This window comes from Carassius auratus, chromosome 4, assembly GCF_003368295.1.
Source record: "Carassius auratus strain Wakin chromosome 4, ASM336829v1, whole genome shotgun sequence".
Lineage (NCBI taxonomy): Eukaryota > Metazoa > Chordata > Actinopteri > Cypriniformes > Cyprinidae > Carassius > Carassius auratus.
The window spans coordinates 1,716,607-1,736,368 of NC_039246.1; the positions used below are offsets into that span (position 1 = coordinate 1,716,607).

General features: G+C 40.9%; 1 protein-coding gene across 6 annotated transcripts in view; it reads right to left on the reverse strand.

Annotated features, from left to right (window-relative positions):
* LOC113065764 (NACHT, LRR and PYD domains-containing protein 12) overlaps positions 1-4,294 on the reverse strand; it is a 52,898-nt gene extending 48,604 nt beyond the window's left edge. For 2 of the 6 annotated variants that reach the window (XM_026237304.1, XM_026237311.1), the window contains exons 1-2: positions 4,089-4,291; positions 3,023-3,214 (exon numbers count right to left, since the gene is read on the reverse strand). The gene's annotated coding sequence lies outside the window, so the exon portion shown is untranslated. Of the gene's footprint in view, positions 1-3,022; positions 3,457-4,088 lie in introns of those variants that run through there. The other 4 variants (XM_026237294.1, XM_026237278.1, XM_026237321.1 and 1 more) reach the window with 4 other exon arrangements.
* Between the last annotated feature and the right edge of the window lie 15,468 nt (positions 4,295-19,762).

Consider the following 19,762-nt stretch of genomic DNA (forward strand, 5'->3'; position numbering starts at 1 on the left):
TGCTCCTATTCTCCATCACCCGGATCCTGAAAGGGAGTTTATCATTGAAGTGGATGCATCTAACACAGGAGTGGGGGCTGTGCTGTCTCAGCGGTATGGTAACCCTGCGAAAATGTTCCCGTGTGCCTTTTATTCCCGCAAACTCAACTCTGCAGAACGCAATTATGACGTGGGTGATCGTGAGCTCCTGGCAATGAAGAACGCCTTTGAGGAGTGGAGGCACTGGCTGGAGGGAGCTCGTCAGCCTTTTACAGTGCTCACTGATCACAGGAATCTGGAGTACATCAGGTCAGCTAAGCGTTTGAATGCTCGCCAGGCTCGCTGGTCTCTGTTCTTTTCAAGATTCGATTTTAAGATTATCTACAGGCCGGGCTCCCAGAACGGCAAAGCGGACGCCCTGTCCCGACAGTTTGATGGTCCCAGTGAAGAATCTGAGCCTGAACCCATGATTTCCCCTGCACTAATCGTGGCACCTGTCCAGTGGGACATAATCTCTGAGATCACGGCGTCTCTAAGTAATCATCCCGCTCCGCCAGAATGTCCCGCCGACCGCCTCTTCGTTCCGTCTCGGCTCCGCCACCGTGTGCTTCAGTGGGTTCACTGCACCCTTAGCGCTGGTCATCCTGGTATCGCGGCCACCATACAGTTGGTTTCCAATCGCTTTTGGTGGGCTTCACTCCAGTCTGATATCATAAAATTTATTCATCAATGCTCCGTTTGTAACACTGTAAAATCCTCCCATCTCAAACCCGCTGGATTATTACAACCTCTGCCAGTACCACAGCGCCCCTGGTCGCACATCGCAGTGGATTTTGTTACGGATCTGCCTCCATCCCAGGGATTTACTACCATCCTCTCCTTGGTGGACCGCTTCTCTAAGTCCTGCCGTTTTATACCCCTGACTGGCCTGCCCACGGCCTTACAGACAGCCGAGGCTCTTCTCAACCATGTGTTCCGTCTCTTTGGTCTGCCCGAAGACATTTGTCACTGACCGCGGGCCCCAGTTTACCTCCCGTGTCTGGAGAGAATTGTGTTCCAAACTCAATATCAATGTCAGTTTAACTTCTGGTTACCATCCCCAGGCCAATGGGCAGGCGGAACGTCTAAACCAGGATTTGATTCGATTTCTAAGAACTTACTGCCACCAGAATCAGCAGGACTGGAGTCGCTTTCTGGCCTGGGCGGAGTATGCCCAGAATTCCCTGTTAATACCTGCCACTGGTCTAACGCCTTTTCAATGTGTTTTAGGTTTCCAGCCTCCCCTCTTCCCGTGGGCCGGGGAGCCATCCGACCTCCCAGCAGTAGATGCATGGCTCCGGCGCAGCGAGGCCACCTGGGACGCTGCTCATGTTCACTTGCAGCGCGCCATTCGCCGTTACCAGCATCAGGCGGATCGGAGGAGGCGTGGGGGTCCCAGTTACCGACCCGGCCAGTGGGTGTGGCTCCCTGCCCGAGATCTCCGTCTCAAGCTCCCGAGCAGGAAACTATCTCCTCGTTTCGTCGGGCCATTTAAGATTCTACGTCAGATAACACCAGTTTTTTTTGTTTGGCTCTCCCTGCTCACTACAAGATCTCACCCACATTTCATGTGTCCCTTTTCAGACCCGCTGTCGCTCCCAGGAGAGAGAGGAGCCGGGAGGAGGTCGCTCCTGTGCAGACTCCCCCCATTGAGGTGGATGGCGCGGAGGCTTTCCGGGTGCGAGAGATCCTGGACTCCAGACGTCACGGTGGGGTGTTGCAGTACTTTATCGACTGGGAGGGGTACGGTCCCGAGGAGCGTTCCTGGGTCAGGTCTCAGGACATCCTGGATCCCACATTAACTGCCGCTTTTCACCGAGACCATCCAGATCGACCTGCTCCTAGACCCCGTGGTAGACCCCGCCGTCAGCCAGGTCCTCGCTTCCGGAGCCGCTCGCAGGGGGGGGCTCTGTCACGGAACGCTCGACAACGCCTCCTCCTGGTTTCACCAGATCCCTCTCTCCTGCGTATTAGGACTGCCTATTACTCACCTGCTCATTATCTCCTGATTAATCTCCTTAGCGTTGCATTATATTCACCTGTGTATCCTTAGCTCCCCTTTATCTGGACTGCTCTGCTGTTAGTTCATTTGTGAAGTCTTGATTTACCCTACTCTGCCTCTAGATTGTATCTCGTGTTTGTTCTTGTGATTTTGGACTTGGAATCTGATCTCGATTGTGAACCTAAGCTGCCTGCCCTTTGACCCACGCCTGTTTAAGTTACGATTCTTGGATTGCCCTTACCTGTGTTAATAAAATACTGCAGATGGATCCGACAGTCTCAGCCTCTTCGTCACAATATAAAAGTTTTGAAATGGCAAACTTCTGTTACAAAACCAGAAAAGCCTTAAAAGCTAACAGTGAGATGTACAATTTGTTAGATGGGACACTTAAAAGGCAGTAATAAGGAATGCATGATGTTAAAATTTGCTCAACAGTTTAACCGGGCACGTATTCCTGCTTTTTTGCTAGCTGAATGATGATTGTGCAAGGAAGCGCATTATGCAGCTATGTTGCAGAATGGACTTTCTTTCTAAAAGTTGTATTGCGATATGTTTTATCCTATCATAAAAGAAATGATGCTATGCAGTTTAGAAATAGTTATTTTGCTTAGCTTGTAACGGTTTAATATTAAAACTAGATATAGATTAATTTGCTTTAATGGAAGAAAATAAAGCAGCAATTACTTAATATAAACATCTGCTGACAAGGGGTTGGTACAAACAGAAATGTCACACTTCCTTTATCATTAGAAACCTGTCTGTGAGTGCGTGCGGATGTGTGAGTGTTTTTTCACCGAAAAAGGCATCCAGAAAAAAGGATGTGTTGTTTTTGAGACTATAAAATGTAATGGTTTGAACACATCCCTCACTGCATTCTTGGGGGTGAATACTTACGCTTTTACTATTTGCTTCAATTATTGTTTAAATAAAGCGAATTACCAATGACACATATAAGATGACACACAAACAGTACATGAAAACAGCTAAAGATGAAACACTCACCTCAAATAGTATAATGCAGGTCTTTCTAGTTCCTCCTCTGAAACCGTTGTGTTGAACAGCAGCTCTGAAATGTCTTTTGTCCCCGTTTTCCTTTGAGGAAGCGGGGTGTGACTCCGAAGACAGTTTGACATAAACACTCACACACTCACTCTCATCTGGTTTGTTATTCAGAAAGATTGAAGCAAACTGCTGCTGAAATGCACAAATTATAAAGTGTAATGGTAACTACACATTTGTAACGATACTCAGCAGTGTGTCAAAGTGTCTGACTCAAATAGTCCTCCTGATTGTTCCTAGGCAGGGGTTATGAATATAAATACACAAAGTAAAGAATATAAATACAAATTATTAAAGGGTTACTTCACCCCGAATTTAACATCTTCTTATTAATTAGTGCTCTTATCCCATCCAAAGTGCACAGACACACCCCATCCAAAGTGAACACACACAGCAGTGAGCACACACACACACACACACACACCATGAACACAATTTTTTCAGCTGAGGGTTCGGTGCCTTGCTCAAAGGCACCTTAGTCATAGTATTGAAGGTGGAGAGAGCACTGTACATACACTCTCCCCTCACCTAAAATATCTGCCAGTTCTAGACTCGAACCCACAACCTTTTGGCCAACTTTTAAAGTAAACTTTAATGTGATAAAAGTCGAAGTTGAATAGTCGCTTATGATGTCATTAATGAACAAATAAGTCTGGAGCTATGACAAACACCTTGTGCACAGCTATGGCATATGACACAGCACTGCGTACATGGCTATTGCTCCTATAACAGCTCATTTTTGTCTTTGGGTCACTATATTTCTCACAGATTTCAGCTTGTCATAAATCAGATACAGATAAAGTAGCACAGAAGATTACATTCATATGAGAGAGACTCAAAAGCAGACCCGAAACAAGAATAGGAAGGGGAAAAGACTGAAAAGCAGAAGTCAGTGTAGAAAAAGAGGAAGTCAAACAAAAAGAAAGTAAAAGATGAATACAGATGAAGTTAATCAAAGATTATTATTTCAAAATGCAATTTTGGAAAATTTATCAGAAATTCCACTTACAGTTTACATTGATATTTTGATATCCACAAAGAATAAGTAAGAGCACTTGAAACTGCAGTTTGTTTTGGTGGTCTGTTTTAGACATTCTGCTGACGGTGTTTAGCTTTGCATAAAATCAAAGAATTAAAGAGAGAGCACCCAGATGGGAGGAGGGATTGCACACTCCATCTGTGGAAAGGAGCGAGTAAGATGGGAGGAGGGATTGCAAAGAGGCAAATTCACATTAATATCTGACAGAGATCATGATATAATCTAACAGTTTCCCCAATTTGTTTATATAATAGACAACATAAAGGCTCTTTAATTCCCCTTGTCTTAACATTAAATTATCATTTTTCTCATTCCACTTAAGATCAGCACATTCAACAATTCTATATATCAAGGCACTTTCGAGCATCCTTTACCAACTTGTGAACCAAGGCAAAAATCATTCTGAGTAGTCGCTACTACTAGGGTTGCCACCCGTCCCTTAAAATACGTAATCGTCCCGTATTTGAGAATAAAATAGCGTGTCCGTTCTGAATCAGTACGGGACAGGGTTTGTCCCATATATCCGAAGTTGTCTTCAATGCAGCATCTCATGCAAATCATTCCACCGGCATTCTGTGAAGACTCGTCCTATTCTGCCCAATTGGGTAAGACTTGCTGCCATCGTTGGATTGATTGGTTTGTTTCAGGTTCACGGCCAATCAGAGTCGGAGGAGGGCGGGTCTTTTGGCAGAGAGTTGATTTCAAAGAATGGCAGAGGCTGACCAGATACCCTTTGCGTCCAGCGCTATAACGAAAGCGGAAGCAGAAGTACAGACGAAAGTGGAAAGAATCAGATACTTGTGTCAGCGGAAATGAGTATCAAGCACAATTTGTTGGTGAGTGTTCTCTGTTGCGCACGGTGGCTTTTCAGATGTGTGACAGCATGCCTCGGGAGAACAATATTCATACACTTTACAATTAGGTTAATTTATTAAACATTAGTGTATTAACTAACATGAACAAACAATGACTAAGAAACACATTTGTTACAGTATTTATTAATCTTTGTAAATGTTAGTTAATAGAAATAAAGCTGTTCATTGTTTGTTCATGTTAGTTCAGTGCATTAACTAATATTAACAAGATTTTAATAAAGTATTGTTAAATGTGGAAATTAACATGAACAAAGATGAACAATTGCTGTATAAGTGCAGTTTATTATTCGTTAATGTTAATTAATGTAGTTAACTAATGTGTACTAACTAAGGTGTACAGTCAGACACATAAGCATTATTTTAATAAAAGATAAGATAGATATATTTAATAATAAAAATATAGTGCCTAAATGAAGCAAATAAACAACTAATTTAAATGATTGCATTCTTCAATAGGCTACTGTAGAATTAACAATAGACTATAGAAAATAGATTAATTTACCAATAATAATAATAATAATAAAAATTGAGTTTTACATGAATTTAGAAATGTTTATAGATCAGTTATTTATTATGTGATTTTGCTGTTGGATGGTGTTACTGTCTGCAAACAATGACAAATATTTTATCCCAAATCTGTGTTCACGCCACCTTATACAATTACTTAAGTTCATTAGCAATTAATATTTTTATGAAAACATGTTTTAAGTTGTGATTTACCACCACTGGCACATCATCGGACCTGTGGTTATCGTGGCCCGAGGTGTGGCCCATGGTGTGTCCCCCAACAGGCGTCCCTTAATTTTCTGTATTGAAGGTGGCAACCCTATCTACTTCCTTTGCCTTATAATTCTTAAGCATTCCTAGACATATTCAGTAAGCCTTTATCAATCAGCATCAATCCACCTTTATCAAACATTTACCATCCGCCTCATTATGAGGGTTATCTGTGCAACATGAAATTCCCACTATATCACATTTTCCATTTTAAACATAACCTGTTCATTTTGCAGTGCAGGTAGCTGTAAGCCTTGTAGCTTATATTTGGCCGCAGTCTTTACAATATGGTTGGCTAATCACTACCACATGTTCATCGCAAATGTATGTTGTATCTTTTTATATCCTTATTTATAAGGAGACATGTACAGGTGAGCAGGTATTTAACAGCCAGGCATATTACCAGTTTAGTATTATTCTTACAAGTTCTAGATTCCTTCAAATAATTCTCTGTCAAAACATAATAACTTAGACTGCGAACAAATTAAATGGTTTGCATTTCACTGTTCACATATTTGGTTTTTTAAAAATATCTCTTTATCCCCAACCGGATATGTATGTATGAGACCTTAACAAGGACAGTCAGATTTGGGCTAATATAAGAACTAACCCCTAATGTCACCAGCTCTCAGATTTTTTTATGTTAGGTGGACATGTGGGCCAATATTTCAACTCATCTCATTTGTGCTACACTTTTAATTTGAGCTAGTCTTATTAATAATTATGTTGTGAAAATCAAGTTAATAAAAAAACTTTTAAAGTCTTTATCAGTGCTATAGACCTATGCAATAACTCAAGTCAACTAGAACAACAACATTATCAGTAATGTCAAACAAATACACAAAAATACATCTTCTGATACATCTAAACCACATGGTAATCTGTTCGTTACATGCTGTATCAGAATGAGGTCAGGATCAGGATGATTTAATTAGTCTCTTTTTCCTGCTAAGAGTTGCTCCTCAATCTTTCCAGCAGGCTCTTAATCAGTTGGAGCACACAACAGGCTTTTAATCCACCAGTTGAATTTAGTCATTCTCCTCACTAGTCCCCATAAGGGACTCTTCTGCCCCTGCCAGGGTTAGAGGCACGCCTGATGTGAACTCAGGATGTTCCTCCTTACAACGACATTGAGGAACACCGAAGCCATGTATCTAGTTTATTGAACACAATTTATATTTGGCAGTATGGTTCCTTAGGGGGGTTCTTGCTCCCAGAATAATTGAACATACAAGAGCTTTAACATTAACCCCCTGGAACCATGAATTAAGAAATATATAACAATTAAGACTTTGAATTAGTATTTAAAGCAAACAGTGATAATCATATGGATGTGGCAGTGGGACGTCTATCCTTTAGCCTGGTTATGAAGATGGGTGTCTCTCAGCAGTGAGGTCCATACCAGCTAAGATTTTGGAAGCCTTAGTGATCTGAAACAAAGAAGATGACAGACAAAAGGTGCACAGTAATGTGCTCATGCTTATAATGGGGAGGGAGGGTTGCGAGCCATTGAGCATACTTACCGAGCAGTAGTGCCACATATATATATGTCCCGTGTCTAATAGGAGAGAGGTGGTGATTGGAGCAATTTGACAGCTGACCGCATCAGCTGTTCACAGCCTTGCCTCCATGGGCTGACTGAACTAACGCTGCGCTCGATTTCAGACAGGAACCACTTTGGGAAGTTTACTTGAGATTATTAGGTTAAGAAAAAGTAGGTACTATCTTACAGCGGTCTCCTTTCCCCCACAATGCATTGCATCACGTCACGTTGGGGAGAGAATTTACCAAAGCCGCCTTGAGAGCATTGAGAGTGACTAGAGAGACGAGTAGTAGACGAGATAAATAGATATATAGATAGATAGACATATCGACCAACAGCGACCGAAACGCACTCACTTTTTAACGCACAAGCTTATATATATATATGTGTGTGTGTGTGTGTGTGTCGTTATTGTGCACTGCTGCTTGTAGACTAGCTACAGTGCTCATTGCTGCGATGGTAAATAATAGCAACTCACCAGAACACTTCACCAACTCTCCACTCATTCTCCTCGGACCAAGCATAGGCTTTGACGGACATCAGTCCTTGGCAATTCCTCATTTGCTCTCTCACGGCTGGCTCTATCGAAATTACACGGCTGCGGCCCATCATACATGTCGGCTCTTTCCACCTCTTCCTTATCCCAGTCAGTCGATATAGTTCTGATGCTGTGTTCCAGGCAGGTTTTTGAGCTTGTAATCACTATTTCATACCACTACTAATGACTTTGTACCGTTCCAGGCAAGTTCCGCCAAACTTTCTGAGTGCAAGGAATTGTAACTAGATTAATTTATTTTATTGCAACGTTACATTGACCTAAAATAGTTTTTTCAATGTGTACCACAGTGCATAAAAACTGCATCCGTAGGCAGTATTTTTCGTAGGGGCTGTCATCGTTGTTTCACGTTATGTTTGACCTCGGAACTCAGAGTACATTGTTCTTGAAGTACAAGACACGAGTTCACAGGTGGGAAGTCACGGGTTTGACTGTCGTTCCAGTGCACTTTCACGGGTTTAAGGTTGGAAAAACATGGGTTACGGTTTGCCTGGAACGCGGCATCATATTAGGCTGAGGCTACCTTTCCTCGACTTCTCCCCAACGTGACGTCATCACCTAGTTGCGTAAAAAAAACGTTAATACCAAAAACTTAAAAAATAGGTCTTTAAGACCATTTTAAAAATGATATACATATCTTGAGGTATTTATGTACCCATTAATCGAAAGTGGTGGTTAACCTGCAACATGGCCTTTAACATAAACCCCAAAAACGTAATGAGAGTATTACTGCCTGAAGAAGAACCCCCAAAACCAACCTTGTTCCAGTCCTGCAAAGAGAAAAGACAGTGTTATTGAGATATCCTTAATGTAACCTACTGGCTACGAAGGGGTATCTCCCTTCTAATGAGACAGAAAATAGTGGGCCTCTCTATAATTAAGGTAGCTGGTAATAGTAGCGTGAGTATTTTCTCTACCGTGAGAACCACAAACGAGCAGCATGTCGGTGAGCTTGATATGAGTGGTAGGAGAGTTCGTCCCTCGCTTGAGGGATAACAGCGGCCCCCTCAGGTATCGCGGCAAGAGGTGATCTCCCAGCCAGAGAAAACAGCAGCCCCTTTTCCTTTATAATTGTTTCTTCTTTTTTTCTTCATCTTCTTCTCATCCAACTTTGCCTTCTCCATCTCCATTAACAAAACAGTAGCCCCCCCTTTTTTTTACATAGCAGCAAGGGTTTTCTCTCAGCAGCAGTTCCTTCCATGTTCTTCTCATTCTCCTTCTCCATTCCTTCTAATCCGCCTCCTCATTCTTTTCATCCTCCTTCTTCATTTCATTCTTCTCCTCGTTCTACTCCTTCCCCATTTCCATCTTCTCATCCTCCTCCTCATTCCTCTCATCCTCCTCCTCATCCTTATTATCCTCCTCCTCATTCTCATATCTTTCTCATCCTCTTCATCCTCCTCTTCTTTCTTCATCACCTTCTCTATCTCTTTCTCTTCCTCCTCCTCATTTTTCCCATCTTCCTCCTCATTCTCCTTTTTCCCTTGCGGTCAGTGTCGTATTTTATTATTATTAAATGTAGTTTTATAACAAAGTTCAGGAGGAGCAGTTGCAGTTCATTAACCTGATTAACACAAGTGGAGACCAATCAGTAAACAACTCATGACAAGGTATAAAAAACAGCAGAACCTACCTCTGTTCATTGACAGTTTTCAGCAGTCAACAGCTCTTCAGCTCTCCTCTCTGCAAACCGTGTTGAAAAAACCAAGCTCTTCATCTGATGAAGAAGTGAATATCGCCAGGGATGCACCTTCGCATTCCGATGGCCACACGAACATCCTTCCTACGCCGGACGTCACACCTGAGCCCCAGGCTTCTCCTCGCGGCTGCACACCGGCCCGATCAGACGTGCGCTCACCAAGACGCCGAGGCCAGCCTTCACCACCCCCGGCAAGACTCCCATCTTCTCCAGCATCCTCCTACTGCTCGGCCACCCCGACGATCCCACCTATTGGGAAATGGACCGTAGCTGGACTAAGGAAAGCACTGGAGAATGCAGACATACAGGCTTCAAGGAAAATGCATAAAGCAGAGCTGTATGGACTGTATGTCTCGTTACAAGCAACACCTAAGACGATCCACAGACAAAGCAAATCCCGCACTGCCCGAAACTCACCGGTTCAGTCACCACCGTCAAGTTCCCGCATAAGATCCGGCTCGCTTCAATCGATCTGGAGGAACAAGCCTTCAGCGAGCCTGTGCCGCCCCCTCCACCACCGCTTATGCCGCAGCAGCCCCCCCACAGCTACTCGCTCAGGCACTCCCGCCGTTTATAACCCTTTTCCCTTTCAGTGGCCTCCAGCTCTTCTCGCAGATGCTAGCGCGAAGCTCCCGACGCTAGCAGGACAGGCCCAACCATATCAACAATCCCACCCACCAGGTCATAACCCCACCCACTTCCAGTGGCCTGCAGCTCCTGTAGCTCAGACAAGCACGGTCCCGCCCCCACCGCCAGCTCATGCCTATAATCATTCCTATCACCCTTCCTTTCCTCCACATCATCCAAATAATTTTTCTCTTCAAACCTCAACAGGTCATCAAAGCGCGAGGCCTCCGATGACAGTTACAGACCCGGCGCATACCCTCCCCAGCTATTCGCTCCAAACTAAAAACCAATACTCTCTTTCCACAGCAATACAGATGCCCATTCCGCCCAATGCCGTCGCAATGGAGCCACCTCCCATGTCACAAAACATCCAGGCACAGATCCTCGCAGGTATGGACGTAGATCTTTCATCTCTACTCTCTCTGCTCCCCGCAGCCCAATCAGACGGGCAAATAGACTGCGGGGACTTCTCAGTCACTTTAAAAAATCCAACCACCCACTCATCCCACCTACTGTCATTTCCTGAATTCACCATCGCTTTCGCTAGATACACAGAAATTATCTGTTCAGTTTTCCCCCACAGGCGGCGTGAACTGAATGATTATTTGGCAATAATAGCAGAGCTCGCGCTGTCCTATGGGGGCGGGCATTTCTACACCTATCACAAACTCTTTTCAGCTAAGAGTGCAGTGCGAGTCGCCAAGTGGAACCAGTGCACATACTGGGATGCTCTCGACCAGGATCTCCACAGCAGGGTATTTCTGGGCTGTAAAAACATTTCCTGTGCAGTCTGCAGGTCAGTGGCACACTCAACCATGTTGTGCCCCCAAGTTAATCCTTCTGTTCCACCCTACTCAGGAACCAGCCCAATGAGATTCACCAGCTATGTGCCACGTCCTGCAACAGCCTTAGCAAATAAAAAATTTAAAAACCCCTCCTTTGAAGGAAGCAGGCAGCCCTGCAACCAGTTTAACTCTGGCAAATGCACTAAATCGCGCTGCCGGTACCTACATTTTTGTAGCTTCTGCGGCGGCGCTCATGACCGTATCATGTGCCAAGTGTACAAATCTGGAAATAAAAATTCCAAAAATTACTTATCGACTCCTGTAAATATTTCACGCATGCACGCTGAACTAGCTCATCACCCGGACCCCGAATTTACCAAATATCTGCTGACAGGCCTCGAAAACGGCTTTAAACCCGGCGCAGAATGCCCGCTCTCACAGAACACTATCTGTAATAATCTTCAGTCTGCCCTAACAGAACCTGAAGTCATCCACAATCTGATTAAAAAAGAAGTCGAATCTGGTTTCATGATCGGTCCTTTCAACACTCCCCCATTCATTCATTCAAGCATTAACATCTTAATTCCTCTCGATGAATTTTCGCTTAAATACCAAGACATAGATCAAGCAATCCAGCCAGGTCTGGGTGCTTGGCTCGCAAAAATCGACATTACTTCAGCCTTCAAAATTATGCCTATCCATCCAGATTCATGGCATCTTTTGGAGTACGCTGGCGTGGGAAATACTACTTCGCCGTACGCCTAACCTTCGGTTGCAAAAGCAGCCCAAAAATTTTCGACATGCTATCAGAAGCAGTTTGCTGAATCTTGTCGAATAATTCAGGCCCGCATTTCTATAACTCAAGCATGTCGCGACGACGTTATGGTTAACATTCCTAAATAGGCATGTGATTGGCTAAGGACAAAAAAGCAGGAAAATATACTGAGACCAAATTTGAATTTGAACAAAAAAAACATTTTATTTTATAGCTAGATGTGCAACATGCAATTTTTTTTGTACATTATGAAATATAAATTATTTGGTGGATGCATTTTTACCCAACTTTAACAGCTAAATGTGCAACATGCACATTTTCATGTCAAAAGAAGGCCTTAATTTTTGTACGACTCTTTAGCCTTTGTAGCAAGCTTTTTTAGAGCCTCTACACGTTTCTTTTGGAATTTGCGCCTGGCACTCACAGCTGCTGCCACAATGGCATCTTTTGCCATTTCCTTGCCGGCTGTTGGCTTCTCAGAGTGATAAGGCCTTTTGTTCAGTTCTTCTTTATCTCTGAGCAGAGCTCTGTACCTTTGGCTCGATCGTTTTACATTTCTGCACAGCTGTACATTAACAGGACTCTCCTTTGTCTTCCGGGAGTAGTGCTGAATGGCTGACACCTGCATGGTCTTCAGGTTGTATTTGACCACTTGATAGGACTCATATGTCTCAACACTTAGGTTTGCAGCTTTGGCTTGCAGGATGTTGGACATTACACTGAATGCTGATTCCACTTGTGGACCATGAAATGGGCATAGTGCTAGGGTGACCACCCATCCCGTGTAGCGCGTGCGCGCACAGCGTTTGAAGCCCAATTCATGCGTCCCGCAAATTGAGACTGTGTCACACATAATCAGTGCTTGCTCAAAAAAAAAGTTGATTGCTCTATATCCTCGAGCCCCAGGCAGCCAAACGAACATTACTTGACAGTTCAGCACGCTACTGTGAGAGCGGGAGTGAGTGAGTTTGAATGAGAGATGAAGTTTACATCTTTATTATTTCTGTTTCAACATTTTTCCTACATTATTTATATTAAAATAGTAAACTCAGTTTACTATTTGACTAATTTACTGAGGTGGCATCGTTGTTAACTTACAAAAATGTGGATAATTTACATTTTCCTTTAATAACAGGTAGTGTATTCTGATGTAAAATTAACGGTCGCCTGAGGACGCTCTACAACCATCTTATCTGAGCTCAAAACGCTGCTTGAGTGAGTGTAAAGATACTAAAAGTAATAAATATATAATTATGAACGTTTATGTGTGTTTATTTTTGTTCTCAGTACGTTATTTTAATAGCAATTAATGATTATGAACATAAAAGCATTACAAAAAAAAAAAAAAAAAAAAAAAATATATATATATATATATATATATATATATATATATATATATATATATATATATATATATATATATATATATATATATATATATATATATATACCATCGATGAAACCACAAAGCTGACGCGGGAGGTATGTGTAACTACAATATAAAGTAATTTTGAGTATTATTGCTATTAGTATTATTTTCTAAAATTAGGTATACATGTAATATAAAAGTACACATGGCAATGTTTTTGCAACAGCTCCAAGTCTCACGCGAAGTCTAGGCTATACGTCACTGCCTGAATCCGTTCACTTATTTATTTGTTCACCCTTGAGCAAGGCATCAAACCCCCAACTGCTCCCCGGGCGCCGCTGCATGAATGGCTGCCCACTGCTCCGGGTGTGTGTTCACAGTGTGTGTGTGTTCACTGCTCTGTGTGTGTGCACTTTGGATGGGTTAAATGCAGAGCAAGAATTCTGAGTATGGGTCACGTCACTTTCACTTTTTTATTTTATTGCATAAATACTCTTACCTTAGTGGAGCACATTCACAGATACCCCACGGACACCCTTACTTGTAAAATGTTTGGATTTTAAGGCACATCATCAAATTGCCAACAGGCGGCGCATTTGGCCCGGTATAACGGTTTCTATGAATGTCCTTATAATAATGATGTCCTTAGATTTTGTCACAATAACGATTAATGTTTGTTGGAGAATGACAAATCATGTTCATACATACAATATCGACAGCCTTGACCACAGATTAACGAGGCTAGTGGGTATATTTAACTGTGTTACCGGTGTGGTAATATGATAGCATGCCTCACAACGTAACTGAACAATAGCTTTTTAATAAACAATGTCTGAAGTATGTACGCCAAATAGCACTAGGCTGAATGAAATATGAAAAAATGAAATAACTTTGCTTAGCTTCGTGAAGACGTCCAGAGATTAATTAAAGTTGAAATTGCCAGTTGTTCGTGGATGCTTTGATTTGTTGAATATATAGCTTCTTCCAGCGGGGAGCAGATCTCGTCTAAGTTGTGATTCGGTCGTATTAGTACACTCTGACGATGAATCGCGTGCGAAGTGTCTATATCAAGAGCTCACTTGTATCAATTCAGTCTGTTGCTTGACAAAAAACTTTAAGTCTGCGACAGAAATCTGGTGAGATACTCTGTGGAAATCCTGCCAAACCTGATTTAACGCTTCCTATGGAGATAGATTTGCCCTCTGATAGTTCCTGAGCGAGCAAAGGCTCTCGTGAGCAGTTTGAGCCTTGCGAGCCATTGAGCATACTTACCGAGAAGTAGTGCCACGTATATATAATGTCCCGTTGTAATGATGAGACAGAGAGGTTCGGATCCATGTGCAGAACTTTTAATGAGAATGGTCAGACAGGCAATGATCAGCAACGGCGTCAGGTATAAAGGAATAACCAGAATCGAAAACAGGAACAAGCTGATGTCGGGGGCAGGCAGCAGAGAATCAGAGTCGGTAGAAACAATCCAAAGGTCAGGTATAGAGAGATCAAACACAAGGGAAACGCTCGGAAATGACAGACACAGCAAATCAAGACTTCGCAGTGAGTGAGAGTGAGTGTGCTGCAATGTGTGTGTAAATGAGGTGCAGGTGTGGCAAGGAGATTGACTGAGGAATGATGTGCAGGTGTGGCAGGGTGATTGTGATGCAGAGACTCATGGGAAATGTAGTTAGGGTGTGGTGCAACAGATAAGAGGTGCTAGAGTCCGAGTGACATCTGGTGGTAAATGTGGAATTGTCCTGATTGGAGTGCCCTCTACAAAAGTTCATGGGCACTCCATGTAATGATCGTGACACCCATGTCTAATAGGAGAGAGGTGGTGATTGGAGCAATTTGACAGCTGAACGCATCAGCTGTTCACAGCCTTGCCTCCATGGACTGTCTGAATTAACGCTGCGCTCGGACTAGGACTAGAACCCATATCATCCCAATTTCAAACAATATTAATTATTTATTTATTTTTCATCTTATTTCTTTCATCTTCCCCCTTTATACCACGTTGAACAAAATCCGTTACCATGACTTCCCTGCTAACACATGATGCATCAGTTATGTAACGTGTTGGTAATTTTTGGTAATTCCGTGACTTACCAATTGACAATGTAACTACGACGTCGCATGCCTGTAATTTAATTACCATCACATTATTAACTCACAATGTTGTCAGTATGTCGTCCTAACGTTTTAATGTTACCAAGCACGTCCCAGATAGGTACTTTATTGGTAATATACTGGTAACTTCGTGACTTCCTGCCAATGTTATTATTATTGATTGTATTGTAAAGATGCAACATTTATTTTTTATAAACGATTGATGCGATATCAATTCAAAAGATGGGTCAATAATTTATTGTGAGAGGCAAAAGTACTTGATTGAGTCAGATGTTCTGTCTGACTCAAACTTAGCTAACCACATGTAGGTTAAGCTGCTCCAGTCTTCTCTTTACCCGCTCTGTCTCGCTCACTTTTAAAAAGAATTACATTTTTATTTTTATCTTGTTGTCTGTCTTTAACTTGCGTGACATGGCTTCTTCTGGTAAGACTCCTTGCATTTAAACATACTCCACATGGTTTCTGGACATTAGAGTGATAATCACAAGTGTCTGTGATGTAAACACACAAAATAAACATTTATAATAGGCATGCATGTATGTATGTATGTATGTAAATCTCTAAGTAAAAAGATTTGAACTGCACACTCACTCAAGTATTTTGTCAAATAATGCATAATAAAACCCACATTAAAAACTTTGGTCACATATGGTTTGAATGTAGATTTTGGTTTGAGTTGTTACTTCTTAATGAGATGATCTAATTATGTAATGTATATCTTAATATAGTTTTCTTTAAAATAGCTTACTGATCTGGACAAATGTATGTGCACTTAATGTGTGTTTTATCATACTTCGTCTTTAGTTCATTAGCGTGTATCTCATAAAGGTGTGTGTTTGCTTTAGCTACTTCAGAAAATTCAAATCTCTCTTTCTAAACTTGTATAAACTAAAAACACCCATCTCTTTCTCTCTTCAGGGGAAGAAATCATATCTATACAGAGAGGTTGCAACTTACCTGCACTCAACAGATACACCTCCTACTCTTCCCTATTTTACTGTCCTTTCTATACTTCTGATTTTTTCAAGTCCTAGAAGAAAAATAAAAGTACAAACTCATCTTCAGCTTCACTTTTCTAGGGCAGTCGTCCATGAAGGTAGCATAATTTATGATTGATTTAGTTTTTCTAAAAATGTTGTAATGAATGTTAATGTTAAATGGATGCATGATTGATGTTATAGTTTACTCAAATAAAGCACATACAACATGCCACACACACAACAATTCAGGGAACAAATCAATCTGTATAAAGAACAAGAGTCAGGCATATTAACACACAAAATCAGTAAGATTTGACAGATTTTACTTACAAAAATAAAATATGTATATAAATAAAATAAAAACAATAAAATCTTCTGCTAAAAAAATAAATAATAATATTTATTATTTAATTAAGCTGTAAAAATATAGCTTTATAATCTGCAAAATAAAGAAAATAAAAATGGGCTGCTTTTTATTCTTTCTAGCAACTGATGCTGTATGTCTGTGGCCATGGCCGTGAAACAATTTGTTCTCCCCTTTTCCACTTTAAAAATGTCTCCACCTGTTTCACACATACTCTGTCTGCAGTGCGTCTGCAGTCCATGTGCGTTATGTATGTAGAGCAGGAGCAGCACGGACTCATTGTGCTTTCACACAGGACGCGTTTGCAGGCTGTTTAGTCCACAAACACAACATTTGTTCATTATTTTATATTTCAAATCATGTAAAAAAAATTTTTATAATAATAATAAATTAAAGCTTTTTCATGAATGTGATTCTCTTTTATCACAGTACAGTAACAATCTTTCATAGACATCAGTATAAACTCAAATATAAACAATGTATTATTCATGCACTTGACTTCTTGGTATGTATAATAATACGTTTCTCAAGCAAGCGGCAACACATTTAAACACAACATTCAGCCTAATTTTCTTTTTAGGCAATCACAAACATTTAAAATTAAAGCTCACCACTTACAGAAACAGTTGGCTTTCTTGTCTTGTGCATTTGAATCTTTATTACAAGCAATCCCACAGGTCTTAATGAGCTGTTTTTCTGTCTTCATAAAAGTGCATTGCGTTTCCTTGTTTATCTAAAGGTGCTCTTTTTCTTGTTTTAAACCTAGCCAAAAGTAGGCCTTAATTGAATAAATGTATTGTGAAATGATTGCATTTCCGTGTCAATCCATGTTCATTTTTACTGTAAACAATGGTGCTGTCACTTTAATTCAGCGTGTAGCACAGGAAAAATAGACTCGGTACAGGCTGATCAGAAGCACAGCGGTAGGATTCGCGAGACCACATGATTTACCTATCCAACACTACAGTCTATGGTCCAACATTGTTTTTCTTGATTTGTGTGTTCTAACATGGTTGGCTAAATGTTAATGCTTTGTCCGGTTTAATTATCTTTATTCCAGTCATGCAACTCCTGCAATTAAACTCCACGCCACTTCCTTTTTTAAATTGTCCTTGTAAAAAGGATCTGTGGTAATGTGAGGTTTTTTAACTTTTAGGATGAACCTCTCGTCATCTATTTCTAGCCTCCTAGCATGAATATAGTAATGTGAAATACTATTGGGAGTCTGCACAGGGTGTTTATTTTGAAACATGATTTTGTTTTACTTCTCTTTTGTATTTGCTGTGCGGTTTGGACGCGAGGTGCATCAGGAATAGACTAGGCGCCTATCTTTAGCGGAGCGATGCGGAGAACTACTTCTGGGACGCTTTTGAAAAGTGCCACGGAGCGTCTGGTGTAAACACAGGCATAGACTAAAGTGACTAAAGACTAAAGTCTGCAACGCGTCAGAGCCGTAACGCGTTGCAGACGTGTGCAGTGGAAATCAGGGGTGAAACAGGTGTAACTTTTGCTTCAGGCTACGCTTGACTGAGTGTCTTCTTCTGCTTATTAGTGCTTGTTAAACAACTGAGGCATTAGTGCCACTGGTGGTGGGATGGTGTATTGTAACTGTATAAATTCACAACACCATTTATCAGCCAGTCTCCTGTATATAAAAACAGTTGATAAATAAATATGAATAATACAATTTACAGTAGGCCTAAGGTCTGCAGCCTCCCCATTGACGTTTTGGAAAAATCCGTATCTAAAAGGTTTTAGAGCATGTCTGAGGATAACCAACTACAGCTGAACTCATAAGGATACAACATATCATTTTGAGTGAAAAAAAACTAAGAGAAAATCCCTAAAAAAGTAAAAGAGCGAAGAGCCTTTTAAGCGAATCTGACGACGGCCACGCAAACTTTTTCCTCCAGTGAATTTTATATAGTGAATGTGCAGTTAACAGCAGTACTTTCGGTAGTAATCGTGTAAATAATAGTGTTTTATATAGGTATTGAGTATTGAATTTTAGATTTATCATTGTGTATTTTATTGTGTATCTTATATTGTGTGTGTGTGAAAGCAGTTAACGATAACGTTAGCAACATGATGCAGTGCTTTGTACCTGACTGCAATCACCGCTCAGTCATCAACACGTCGTTTCCATCGATTCCAAAAGAGTGATGCCGTGAGGAATCGTAGATAAGATATATCAAGTTAGTACATTATTATAATTTTTTTTTTCAAATGAATGTAAGAATCAGGGTGTTGTGTGTTAATAGTAACATTAGGGTAACGTTGAAGCGGAGTAGCAGCTATCAGTGTTTTTTGCTTCTCACATGTGCTCTTAGGATGTCCAATTTATCAAGTGGTAAGTGCATTTATGTACTATACACATTACCTATCTTATGTGTTCGCGTTACGGTATAAAGGACGTCGTCGAGGTGTACGTTTAAATCCATTAATGCACATTTATGACAGTAGTGCATTAAAACATTTGTTAAACATTTGGTTTATGCATTAATGCATACATGTACTTGTTTAGACATTAATGCATAACTATTTGTTAATGCTTCAATGCATACATGTATTTGCTTATGCCTTAATGCGTAACTTTGTTTGTTTATGCATTGATTGATATATATATATATATATATATATATATATATACACACACACACACACACATACGCTGCATATGTTTTTAAAATGGCACAGATGTAAGATAAAACGTAAAAAGAAGACCGTTCTCATTGAGTGCGGATCATAATTTCTTATACTAAGTAACTTAACAGATTAACGCAGCAAATAAAAATTAAGTAAAGAAGAGCACAGTATAAATGGCATTGTTGAACAATTTATTGTAAGGAATTCAATTTACTATTGGAAACACAAGATTGTATTATTTGTAATTTTAGACATTACACAATAAGTGAGGAAAAGAAAGAAAGAAAGGCAATATCTTAGATCCTGGAGAGCTTTATAGGAAAAAAAAATGTGTAAATGATCCAGAACAAGTCCCAGGGTTTCAGAAAGACACTGATGATGCATTAAGTTCTATGGAGGACCACCTGTCCACTGAAGCATCGTGTACTTTGGGGACTGGGATAATGACTTGTGGAAGATATAGACTGATGAAAATGACATAACTGACCATAACAACAAATCATCACTGGGAACAGATCTAGCAA